General features: G+C 46.3%; 1 long non-coding RNA gene across 2 annotated transcripts in view; it reads right to left on the bottom strand.

Moving 5' to 3' along the window:
- 4732471J01Rik (RIKEN cDNA 4732471J01 gene) overlaps positions 1-13,223 on the bottom strand; it is a 189,599-nt gene that overhangs the window by 128,090 nt on the left and 48,286 nt on the right. The gene's annotated exons all lie outside the window — the stretch shown is intronic.

Here is a 13,223-nt window from a genome sequence, read left to right as displayed (position 1 = left end):
TACAGACTAAACAAACAAATGAATGAACAAAAGCTCCTATCTCCAATCTCAGTGCTGGAAAGCAGACCCAAGAAGGTCCTTGGGGCATGCTGGCCAGCCAGCTTAGCTGGATCCCTGAGCTCCATGCTATTAAGGGGCCTGGTCTCAAAAAATCAGATGGAAAATAAATAAGGACCACACCACGGTTGCCCTTGGGCCCCACATGCAGACTCATACATGTACATAAGTACATAACCCCAACACACATGTACTCATAAAAATGTATGCACACCAAGAGAACAGAAAGGGACAACTATCTCCTGAAGACAAGATTCTTGTTTCATTTGCATATTTGGCACCTGCTTTGTGGTGTGGGTAAGAGGAATATCAGTGAAACTCTGCCTGCTTGAAACAGGGTCTGTGTAACTCAGGCCGGCCTTAAATGAGGCTCCTCCTACCTCATCCTCCTGAGTCCTAATAAAGTGTATACATCTGTCCACACAATGGTGATACTCAGACTAATGTGGTGAAGGTGGTGACTGGTGACAGGGACAACAGAACTGTGAGTGCCACCCCATGTGTAACACTCATGGCTGCTCTCAGTGCTGAGCCTGGTTTGATTGCCAGCTTCCATCCGAACTCGCTGGGTTGTGGGATGAGTTTGCTTTTCTTTCTTGGCCAAGACTCGGATCCTAGAAGTCTTATGAGAGGACCGGGTAGGAGCTGCAAGAAGCTAAATGACAGAGCAAATGCTTAACATGTTTCAGGCCCTGAGCTCAATCCCAGCACCAAGAGAGGAAAAGGAGGAAGAGGGAAGGGAAAGCACTGAGTCCTACCTCCAGCCCCCCAACCCAGGTAAAACTATTTCTTTAAGATGGGTATGCCTAGGCTGGGTGGTGGTAGCACACACCTTTAATCCCAGCATCGGGAGGCACAGGCAAGTGGATCTCTGTGAATTCAAGGCCAGCCTGATCTACAGAGAGAATTCCAGGACAGCCAGGGCTACACAATGAAACACTATCTCAAAAAAACATAAAAAAAAAAAAACAAAAAAAAAACCAAAAGAGAGAAAGGGGGAGGGGAGGGGAGGGGAAGGGAGGGGAGGGGAGGGGAGGGGAGGGGAGGGGAGGGGAGGGGAAGAGAGAAAATGGTGGTGGGTAAATATGAACCACATAGAAACAAAGCACAAGTTCATCTGACTCCTTTTCTGCTGTCCAATTTTCTGTGTGTGGCTGTCAGTCTTCTACAGCCTACTCCCAGACACAGACGCAGTGAGATCAAAACAGTCAATACCCTATTTCTGAGATTTCAGGGTGTTCAGGAAGGTTTTGGGTACTTCAACTCCACCTTCCTGGTGCTTCTCACAGTACATGCCCAAGGAGAAACAAAGTAGATTTCAGTTTGGATTAAGGAAATATTGAACATCAGCCTCTGGTACCCGCAAATTACCAGGAAGTTGCACAAAAATGTAGAAAGAGCTCCTGAATCATTTCCTCTTCATCTCTACTGCCACTGACCCCACCCTGACCAGCAAGCATACACCCAGACACCCACCTTACTCTTAAGTGGCTGTGATACAGAGGATTTTAGGGTGCTGTGTGGGTTAAAATGCTTGTTATAAGAGCTCCCCAGAAAAGAGCAAAGAGCACAGCGGCCATTCTCAGTGTGTATGAATGCCAGGAGCTTGGTATCTTTTACTGAGCTCAATGGGAAAGAAAAATATTAAACAGATGCCACAAGGGCTGTGAAAATAATTTCCTGATGCTTCTTTAGGGGGAGCCACAGGCAGAAAATGGCCAAGAATTTAAAAAGCAATCACAGCCCAGTCTAGAAACTGAGCGGGCTATTCATCGATGGGCGTAGAGGAAGTCCAAGGACAGGAAGGCAAGTCATGTGTATAGCAAACATCAGGAGTCCAAACCCTGGCAGGGAAACTTCCAATGGTGATTTCCTTTCTCAGAGTCAGCGACCCCACCCACCTCTAGAGACATCAGCATCTAGAAGGGTCATTTTCAGTTCACTGAGGCAGAGCTGTTCAGAGAGCCACAAATAATAACAGAACTCAATCGGCCCGTGTTACAAAAGCAACACTCAATGGTGCAGCACTTACCCTTGCCTACACACAACTAACCTAAGAGTGTGGACTTGGGATCAGAAAGAAAGGTGAACGATTTACTCCAGCAGATCCCAGAGTCAACCACAGGGCAAGTGACTGTGTTACGGTGGCAAATGAAATTGGCAGATCAGCTGACATGGAACCAGGTGTCCCTCTACTTCTGGATCCCTTAAAGCAAGAATATGTAAACATCCCAGAAAGTAAGCTGCTTAAATAATGTCCTCATCCAAGGTAGGGAATAGAACCTCCTTGTGGTCCAAACTGCTCATGGACAAGAGCAGGAAACAGATGCCTTGCTGCCCCTGCTCTTCTGCACTGCTTGTCCAGGGACCTTGGGGACACAGCCTGTGGCTGCCCTGACAGCATCTCTGGCTGTTCTCTGCAGTGACTATGCTGAGAAGTAGCTAAGCTTCATGTGCAGCTCCACGCCTGGACAGTGGAACCCAGCAAGACCCATTGAAAGGAGCCACCCCTAGATCCCACCACTGAACACCAAGCACAGGAAGGTTCTTCTCCCTCCCCATACCCTGTTCTACTCACAGATGCTAAGGCCCCAGGAAGTAGCAGAGAAGTGAAACTGCCCATAAAGGGGAATGGGCAGGAGAGAGTGTAGCGGGGAGGGGAGAAGCAAATGAAGTCTGAGAGGGAAATAAAAATGAGAGATACCATCTCAAAGGGCCTGCAGTTTACCCACTCAGTCCTCCTGACACCTGCAGAAGCCCAGACAGAAAAAGCACTGGCCCTCTTGGTGGTTTCACATAAGAATGAAACTCAAATAGCCTAGAACCCACTGCCTTCTCTAGCCTAGCCAACCAGTTAATCAGGTCTCAGACAGCCCTTTCAGCTGCTGCAAGGCAATATGACAGAGCTCAATTTTTACAAATTTCCCATAGCTTATACGAGGCCCACTTTTGGAGAAGTCCTACTTCATCACTCCCCACAGACTTTCTGCCATCAACAGGTGTGTGCACACGCACGCGCACACGCGCACACACGTGCATGCTCTTGCTGTACCACATTGCACCCCACCTATCCTATCTTAAAGCAATTAAATATAGAATTTTCAAACCATATAGGACTGTTGAGAGATTATGGCTCCCAAATAGCCTAACTTCAAGTTCTGGCTAGCACACACAAAGTGTGAGGCCTCAGCAAATGACTCTTAGTCCCCTCCTCTATAAAATGAGGCTATTCAAATGCCCATCTGCTGCTGGGAGGGCCACAGGAGGTCATGAGGAGCAGAATATTGCCCAGCAGGCATGTGCTGTGCATGGAACGCTTGCTGACTATTTCATACAGTAATGAGAGTCTATGAGAGTAAGCCCAGCAGCAAGCACCAGGACCTCCCAGTTTCAGTGCTGTCCCCTCGCAGTGACTTTCCTTTGTCCTACTAGCCACACCCTTCCTGGATCTGACCCATGGGCACTGTGTTCTCAACAGAACTTTTATATTTACACTAGACTTTTTATGATTTATAAAGAACGTTAAATTTTTATGGTGTGTATTTTCATCTGCCCACCTTTCCTTGTTATCCTTCTCTATAGTGCCTCCCCCTCCCTCCCTTCCTCCCCTGCTTCTCAAGGCTTCCTGGTAAGTTATATGTGATGCCAAGCTAAGAATATCTGGTCATATTCCTGAAAAATCACTTTAAATTATTAAAGAAGGGGTTGAGAAAGAAGCAGAAAGCCATGTGCGTTGTGATGGAGGCCAGGCCTGCGATTGGCTCCCATAAAGCCCAAGAGCCTCTGAGCTCACACTGTGCTCTCCCTAAGCCTTCTGCAACATCAGTGTCTCCTGGCTGCCCGGGCAGCCCCATGGCTAGCTAGCTCATAGTTCCTCATCAAACAGAACTGCCAACTCAGGTCAGCACCTCAGTCCCTAGCCACCCTAACCCTCATCCTCATTTGATCCACCCCAGAGCGCAGAGCAGACATAGCTCAGAGCCATCTTCAGCCCCTTCCCTGCCACCTTCTCTTCTTTCTTCTTTAGTCACAAAGACTTGCCACTTCCCAAATGGCTCTCACCCTTCCCTATGCTTTATGCCTTCTGATCCTCCTGGTTGAGGGCTAAGTCTCTGAAATGAATTTGCTGTAGAACGCAGCTACCAGAAATGTCCACAAAAACAGATCAACAGGTCACTGCCTACTTAAAGCCCCCCACTCATAAGAGCCCTAACTCCTCTATGGTGTTGGAATTGGGAGTAAGAATTTCCATAGTCTGGCAGGACCCCATCTAAGAGGTCCTGAATGAGACCTGTCCAAAGATATCATTCCATCTGCCTAAAAGGTGCCCCAATGGGCAGCACACTAGCACTGTCGCAGGGTGAATCCCGGCATTCAGGAAGACATGCACACTTCACTGAAGAACAAATAACATTGATAGTTAAGCGTTCAAGCACTGGATCCCGAGTTCATCTTTAGTCTCATTTTTTAGAAGTCACAGCTAAGGCCTAAAGAGGCAAATCTACTTGTTCAAGGTCAGAACCCAGGTCCTGGCCCACAGCTCCTGTTTCATCTGCTAACAGCTTGAACGACTCTCCTGTGCACATCTGTCTGGGATTCCCACAAGCTTTCCCTTCGGCTGGACATTGACTGGGACTTCTGTCCCCCCACCCCCACTTCCCATCACCCCCCACTCCCCCACCCTCCCACCCTCCCACCTCAAGCCCACAGACTGAGCTGGCCTAGAAAGAACAGAACAGGAAGAAGTGAGCTTTGGCACTCCTTCAGGGGCAGTTTCAGGGGCCAGACACAAGGGTTTTTGAATACTGAAAAAAATAGGCCTATTGTCTCTGTGGGTGGGACCAAACCGTAGCAGGAGCTAGGAAACCAGTTTCTTTGTGCCCAGAGCTGAGGACTTAGCCATGAACTGTAAGGGTGGAGGTGGGTGTGGGGAGAAAAGGCTGAGACCTTTAAGAACAGAGCAATGACAACAGGCCCTACTCATCTGCCCCACCCCCACCCACTACCGGGTTTTTGTTTGGTTTGGGTTTATTTCCCCCTCACATATGCCCCATATGGCTTGGTGAGTCTCTTGGGATCTAGAAGGTGTGGTTTCCTGGAGGCCAGTGGAGTCAATGAAGCATCGTGGAACAGGATGGCTCCATTATGAGGGAGGCGTTTAGAGAAAGCTGCTTTAACACTGCCCCACAGGCCAGGGAAAGAAAACAAGGAACTAAACCCTGAGCTGCAGACCCATCCCTCAGCAACGTGTGAGGCACTTGTCTGCAGACTGGGGCCTGGCCAACTTAGCAAGGCAAGAGTCAGGCTGAGCCCCAAACAAGGATTTCAGCATTTTATCCCATGCTACTACGTCCAAAAGTCACTGGACATTGATTCCAGGTTGCCATAGCATGTCAGTTCATCTGACCAAAAAAAACAAAACAAAACAAAACAAAACAAACAAAAAACCACTGACCACTTTCTTCCATGACAATCATGTGGTGGACTATTTACACTAACAAGTTCTGTCATTTATGCTAAGGACAAAGACCTCCCCTCCCGCCTTTACTCAAGTCACCTATCTGCCAATGCCTTCCTCTGGCCCTTTGGACCCATTCCTATGCCCCAAAGATGACTCTCAGAGGCCTGGCAGATGTTCGTGAGGTGCACTGAACACATCCCAATGACATCCTGGAAACTGAATGTGAAATGAGGATGGGACAGCTATCCCTCACACTCCTTTCCACCTATGACCTAGACCTACTTGCAGTCCAGCGGCCCAACCTTTCCAACGTCTTCCCTTCCATCCTTTGCTAAAGGCTACTCCGTGAGCTCCTGGAGCCCAAGACTGCAGGCACCTGCTCCCCAATTCTTACAGTTCTGGAGGTCACAATTCAAAACGTCTCTATGTCAAAACAAAGGCATCAGCAGAATAAAAAATACTTTTGGAGGTTGAGAGCTGAATGTAACTCTGCCTGATATAGCTCCTGGAAGTTTCTGCTCCAGGATCCTCTTAACTTACCTGGACCACTCAGATATCCAGAGATCTCTATCCCAAGATGCTGACGTCATTGAACCTGCAATGTCCTTCAGGCAGATAAAGGGTTCCCAGGTTCCAATGGGATGTGGACACTGGGCAGTCACTATCTGACTTAGCACAAGTACCCTTTCTAAACATCACCAGGGACATGAATTCAACCTGCTTTCCTTTTTTGCCTTTCATTTGTCTGTTCGGTAGGGAAGCAGGACAGGCTTTGAGGTAGGACACTGTAGCTCCAGCTGGATGACCCTGGGCAGAACCCTTGATCTCCTTCACCTCATCTCTCATGTATAACACAGAATAAGAAAATGACAGTAAGAGACTAGAGTCATGCAAGTGCCTGACCTGGGATGGCCCCCATAAGTATCTTTGCAGTCCTGTCCTCTCACCATCCAGTTCTCTCTCCCAGGTCTTTTCCCTTGTCTTAAATGACAAGCCTCCATGTAAGCTACCACACAGCCAAGACCAGCGTACTGCCTTCTGTTGTGACTCTGCCTCAGCATTTCACAGGGGAGTCTACAACCATCTCAGGGTGCCCACTGGGTTTATATGGGGACACCCTTTTATGAAGCCCTTTTTATGTTCAAATAAAATACATGCTCCCTCAGGGCACAAGTACCAGTCTCAAACCTGCTCATTTCCTTATTGGAGCCTTCTTCGGTCCTTCTCTTCACACCTTATAAATGAGAACAGTACAAAGATGAAAATAATGACTCTGGCCTTTTCATAAGGAACTATCTTAGGCAGATGAATGCTCTTCCCAGGGCATTCCCTGAAATCTGTATCAAGGCTTGACAAAAACGTAGGTAATTTTAGGATCCATGCCTGGACCTCCAGGAGATTATAACTGCTTTCTCATCCCTTGTAAACTCCTTTTGCGCAAAGCTATTTTCCAAGAACTACCTAGTGAGACCCGGAATGCCTGCCTCCCTGGGTCATTTCACTTCCAGCTTCCCTGCCAGGACCCTGCTGCAAGCAAGCAACCATCCCAAAATAGATACCCAGGCTAGCACCTTTACCTGCTCCCGTGATCACAACCACTCACACTCAGCACCCATTATCTAAGGCTTTACATGAAGTGCTATCCTCTCAAAAGAGTCTATAATCGTGCCCATTTCTACAACCTAAAAAAGTCAAGGACAAGGGCGTTAAGTAATGTGCCCGATATGGACCAACTCCATAATTTAACTTCATCTGCACTCAATCTGGGCAAAAGCTGTCTTAAATTTTTCTGAGATCTCCCAAACAAAATCCACCTTCCAGAATGATTTTGACCTCCCCCACCCTCCACACACACACACACACACACACACACACTTTAAGATTGGACACAGCCAACATAAGCTGTTTTCTGTCTCAATATTCACATAGGCGCCTGCTTCCTAACACCTAGCACAATTTCAAGGCACTTCCTTAGCCTACTGTTTATGAATCGTTACTTTTTTTTTTTAGGAAAATGCAGGACCAGATTCCCTGACCACATAAGAAGTCACAAGTTGACAGTCTTGTGAACTATTTGCACAGCCTTTCTCAGACCATAAAAGGGATGCACCAAGAAGAAATGCAATAAGGAAGTAGAAAAACCAGGAGAGTTCCTGGAACAATCACAAAGAGGTGGAGACTCCAGAGCCAGTGCTTAACGGCCTTGAACCATGCTTGGCAACCCCACCTGTCCCTTTCTATGCCTCTTGGCATCTGACTTCCTTCTCACCTGTCCCTTTGGCCTCACTTTCACAGACCTGATGAGTGGAGGAGTCAGAAAGGATTCATGAGAGAGCTGACTCACTTATGTACACTCACTCACCTTGGGACAGTTGCTACGCAGGGCGCAGGATTTAAGGACAATTAAGGAGTTATGCTTCCTAGAAATTATGCTGTCATGTTTGTCTAAGCAGAGGTGGGCCCTCTGGCCCTTAGGAACTTACATCCTCCCTTCTCCCTAGGTTGGGTTACATTCTCCTTTTAGTAGGTCATTTGTTTACTAAGTCATACTCAAGAAAAGAGAAAAAAAACTCAGTTGGATGGATTCCTTAAAGTCCCAAGCATTCCATTCCATTCTAAAATGTCTGTTGTTTTGGTGATGAGCAAGCAAAAAAGAAATATTAAAGGCCATGCAGGAAATTGATAACAAGTTTAACCATAAAACCATGAGTAACAACCTACAAAATGCCTTTAGGGACCACTGAACCACAATAATGAAGAGACAGGAGTCTAGTACTGCGACCTTTCCATTTGTATCTCATCTATAGGTCACCATGACTCATCCTCACACAGTTAGCTCTTACCTCAGAACTTGTAGATGGAACCAGCCTTTAGATACACACATATATTCATGAATTTCTTTCTATGCTTTAAACAGAACTTCATTATGTAGCCCTGGCTAGTCTAAAACTCACTATATAGACTAGGCTGGCCTGAACTAATAGAGTTCCATCTGTTTCTGCCTCCCAGAGTATACCCCCACAGAGTATACCCCCACAACCAGTCTAGATTCAAATATTTTGGAATCTGAAGCTCCTGTTTCCACTTCACACCATTGCATCCACAGAATTCAACGATAACTCTAGTGGAAATAATTATACTAAACTTCAACAGTAAGACAGGATCTGAAACAAGGCTTGGGATGAAAAATTTGGGAGGCTGAACAGCAAGGCAGGAATCTTTCAGGACATAAAATGTGCGTCAGTCATGGTTGACTGCAGACCAAGGAGCCATGCTGAAGGACTATGAATGACACCCTAAGGAGTCTGAACTCGATCTATAGATTACAGGAATAGCTGGAAATGTGGATAAACAGCAGCTTAAGAAAATTAAGTTAGCTTTTAAAAGGATTACTAAGCAAGCTTAAATTTAAATAAGTAGTTCTTAACTTTGATAAGAAATTAAAATGATCTGGAAGCTTTTTTTTTTTTTTTGAGACAGTGTGTCTCTGTGTAGCCTTTGATAGGAACTCCCTATTACATCAGGCTGACCTGGAACTCACAGAGATCTGCCTGCCTCTGCCTCCTGAGTCCTGGGATCAAAGACATGGGCCACCACCTTTTACTGAACCAAGCTCCAACCTAAGGTTCTATATCATATTTACCTGTTTCGTGCCTTTAAAGGTTATTTTTAGTAGTGGGTATTTCTGTTTTACTTTGATTTTTGATTTGAAGTCCTGGTGATTGAACCCAAGGTCTAGCACACTCTAGCAAAGTGTTCTACCTCTGAGCTTATCTTCAATTCCCTTAGTCTTCTCTAAATTGGTAGAGTTGTTCCAAGTTTTTGTCTTCATGACCATAACATTTTGATTTAGTTCTTTTGTTTGGTTTGGTTTTTTTTTAAGATTTATTTATTTATTATAAGTACACTGTCTTCAGACACCCCAGAAGAGGGTGTCATCTCATTACAGATGGTTGTGAGCCACCATGTGGTTGCTGGGATTTGAACTCAGGTTAAGAGCAGTCGGTGCTCTTAACCTCTGAGCCATCTCTCCAGCCCGTTTGCTTTGTTTTTGAGGCAAGTCTCGTTTTTGTAGTTCAGCCTGGCCTGAGCTTGCTATGGAGCTAACTGTTCTTGGAAGTGGCCCAGATGAACTTGAGGAGCTGATGAGGCCTGGGGTTTATTCAGTCGGTTGGTTTTTGTTAGGTTAGGTTTTCACTGTTGCCGCAGGAGGGTGGTGGTGGTTATTTTCAGCCTAGGTGCCTCTCCAGTGTGCTACACAATCCGGGTGGACCTTTAGTTCCTGACCCTCCCATCACCACCTCCCAAGTTCTGGGATCATAGACCTGAGCCTAGTGGTTTCACTTTTGCTGGAGGCAAGGTTCATGCTGGCCTGGAATTTGTGAGCCTTATACCTCTGGCTCCTCAGTACTACTCCCATACCTGGGTGACCTTAACATTTTCTGAAGAATATTAGCCATCTGTTTTTTGGTGTGATGGGAGTGGGGATGGGGCTTGTGATAACCCTCAATTCTGGCTCACCTAATATTTCTTCAGGGTTAAGTTCAAGGTGTGCACTTTAGCCAGGTAGCAGAGGAGTGACACCGTGTCTCCCGAGGTCAGCAAGTGAGGTGCCCAGGGTGCTGGGCATGGAGCACCTAGCTATGCTTCCTCACTATAAAATGACTATATTACTTGGAAACATTATTTTATTTCACTTACTACATTTTATTTCCTGGAAGGAGCGAGCAAACCACGCAAGCATTTGGAGGTTGGAAAACAGCTTAGAAGAGGAGACTCCTTCCTCCCACCTGGGGAGCCAACACAGACCTTGAGGCTTGCTGGCAAATGTCCTCACCCACCGAGCCATCTTGGGAGCACTCTTAAACTATCAGTGCCTGGAAACACAGAATAATCAAATGAGCCTCCCTTGGGGCCTGGGGCAGGCCCTGGAAGGTGGTCAATGTCTCAGATTCTAACAAACAACCAGAACTGAAAACCAACAGTGAAAACTGGAATTCTGAAAAGCAACATTGGGCCTCTCTTCTCAAAACATAACCAATTAAGCAGATGTAACTAAACTTGAACTTTGGTGGGAACCCATAGCAGAAGAAAGGCCAAAATTCCCCGGGTTGGGAGAGCACTTAATGAACAAGGAGCTGAGTGATATAAAGAAAATGCTGGCCATAAGCAAGCCCCCCACCCTTTCTGCTCCAAGCCTCAGGGAAATCTTTGCTTCATTTCATGAAATGCACAGCACACGATGGCTGAAATAGCCACTGGCAGGAAACTACAACTCCTGTTGCAAATACCCAGCCTTCTATACCAAGATACTTCTTCTGACTAGGGTTGAAAGCAAAATCTATAAGAGTCAGGTCGGGGGCCCTGGGCTTCCCTTGAAGAACCTGTGCTATCTGAGTGCCAGTTATGCTTTGTCCTCAATGTCTTCTGAAGCAAGAGGGTAGGGACTCGGTTTTAAGATTACAAAATAGGAAAGTGTGCCCATCTCTCAAGCTCCGGCTGCTGAAGCAATTCTCACAGGGCTTAAGTCCTTACTGTGCCTAATTTCCTTAAAGCATTTATCAGAGTTTCATTTACGAATTTCATCAGGTCTAGAGAGCTAGTTGGGCAGTATGTGCACTCGCTGCTCTTGCAGAGGACCTGTGTTCAGTTCCTAGCATCCACATCTGGTGGCTCACAGTCGCCTACAATTCCCCCTCCAAGGAATCTGGCGCCTCTGGCCTCCTGAGGCATCTGCATTCACATACAGACACATAATACTTTTTAATGTTTTAAGAAAAGGTCTCACTGACAATATAGCCCTGGCTGGCCACAAACTCACAAAGACCCACTTGCCTCTACCTCACAAGAGCTAGAATTAGACTTGCAACATCATGCCCAGCTAAAAATTTTAAGTGATAATAACTTAAATGTTTTCATCAATCCCTCCTGGAGACGGAATAGCTCATGACATGAAAAAGAGACCAGCAAAGCGTACAAAGAGGAAGAGCCCTGAGGAAAGCTATCCCTAAGGTATTCACGAAGCTACCAGGATCTGACTCTTGATTGCAGAAGGAGCTGTCGCAGCATTAAAGACAACGCTCAAGCTCTCATAAAAGACTAAAAAGGGGGCTGGAGAGATGGCTCAGAGGTGAAGACACTGACTGCTCTTCCAGAGGTCCTGAGTTCAATACCCAGCAACCACATGGTGGCTCACAGTCATCTGTAATGGGATCTGATGCCCTCTTCTGGTGTATCTGAAGATAGTGACAGTGTACCCACATACATGAAATAAATAAATCTTTTAAAAAAAAAAGACTAAAAAAGAAAATTAGTCCCATCGCCCCATTAACATATAGCCACTATAAACTGATGCACTAGCTGCTAGCTGATACATGGGTGAAATAATGAGCAAAAGATCAGGGCCATTGGGTGAGGAATGTCTGGGACGTATTTCCTGAGAGAGGCAGGTTTGGGCATCTGAACAGTAGGACTACTACGGAAACAGGAGACACAAAAGCAAAAGGAGCCAGGCATTGATCGCTGTTGTAGATGCTCATTTAGCAGTTCTCAAGAAAGTAGTCTAAATTTTTTTCCATTTATTCATTTTAACAACACATGAGGTTGCCTCAGCAGGGGTTGCTGGTCCCTCAGAAAGGAAGGTGATTTGCCAAGGTCAGTGGTACCCTTGGAATTAGAAACCAGCTTGTCTAACTCTAGAGCAGACATTACCACTGTCGAGAAAGAGTAGTGAACCCAGTTTAGGAAAGGGGAGGAAACAGGGATCACCATTACAGAAAGATGTGGTTGAGAAACCAGAAGTTAGGTAAACTTGCTAAAGTGGCTATGTTGAAGGACCATGAAAACTAGGCAGAAAAAAAAAAAAAAAAAAAAGCTGGGCGTGGTGGCGCACGCCTTTAATCCCAGCACTTGGGAGGCAGAGGCAGGTGAATTTCTGAGTTCGAGGCCAGCCTGGTCTACAGAGTGAGTTCCAGGACAACCAGGGCTACACAGAGAAACCCTGTCTCAAGAAGAAAGAAAGAAAGAAAGAAAGAAAGAAAGAAAGAAAGAAAGAAAGAAAGAAAGAAAGAAAGAAAGAAAGAAAGAAAGAAAACAAACTAGGCAGACACACTTAAAGGAAACCCGTGATTGCCAAAGAACCTCTGAAGGTTTGGGGTACAGAAGTCATCGAATGATACCTTGAGCGAGGAGTTCTGGGTTCTAAACAAGAGAAGCTGCTGGAAATGTCAGAGGAGCCATGGGATGGAGGAGTGGGAACGACACTTAGGAGCAGAGCCTGGACTTAAGCAGGAGTCATGCTGGAGGGACAGGTAGGGGAACCTTTAATTGCAGCACTCAGGAGGCAGAGGCAATGATCTCTGTGATCTACATAGAGAGGTCCAAGCCAGCCAGAGCTACACACTGAGATCCTGTGGTATGTTAAAGTCATAGCTACACCAGACAGGCTAGATGCTCCCTCCAGAGTCTGTTCTCACTTCATCCACAAATCAACACAGGTGCAATGAAAATTCATCTCTACCGTGATCTCTTGTTACGTAGTGTGACCCACCACCACCCAGCAGTGATAGCTTACCAAATCCTAGCAGTGGGTGGATGTGTTAGGGGCCAGCCTAGGAAACAAGACCAGAGCAGCAAAGTGAAAGACATGTTGGGGAGGGGAGAGAGAGAGAAGGACAGAGGCAGGGACAGAAGAGGAAGGGAGAGG

This window comes from Mus musculus, chromosome 7, assembly GCF_000001635.26.
Source record: "Mus musculus strain C57BL/6J chromosome 7, GRCm38.p6 C57BL/6J".
NCBI lineage: Eukaryota > Metazoa > Chordata > Mammalia > Rodentia > Muridae > Mus > Mus musculus.
Note: the sequence above shows the minus strand (reverse complement) of the source record. Positions and strands in the feature narration are given on the sequence as shown.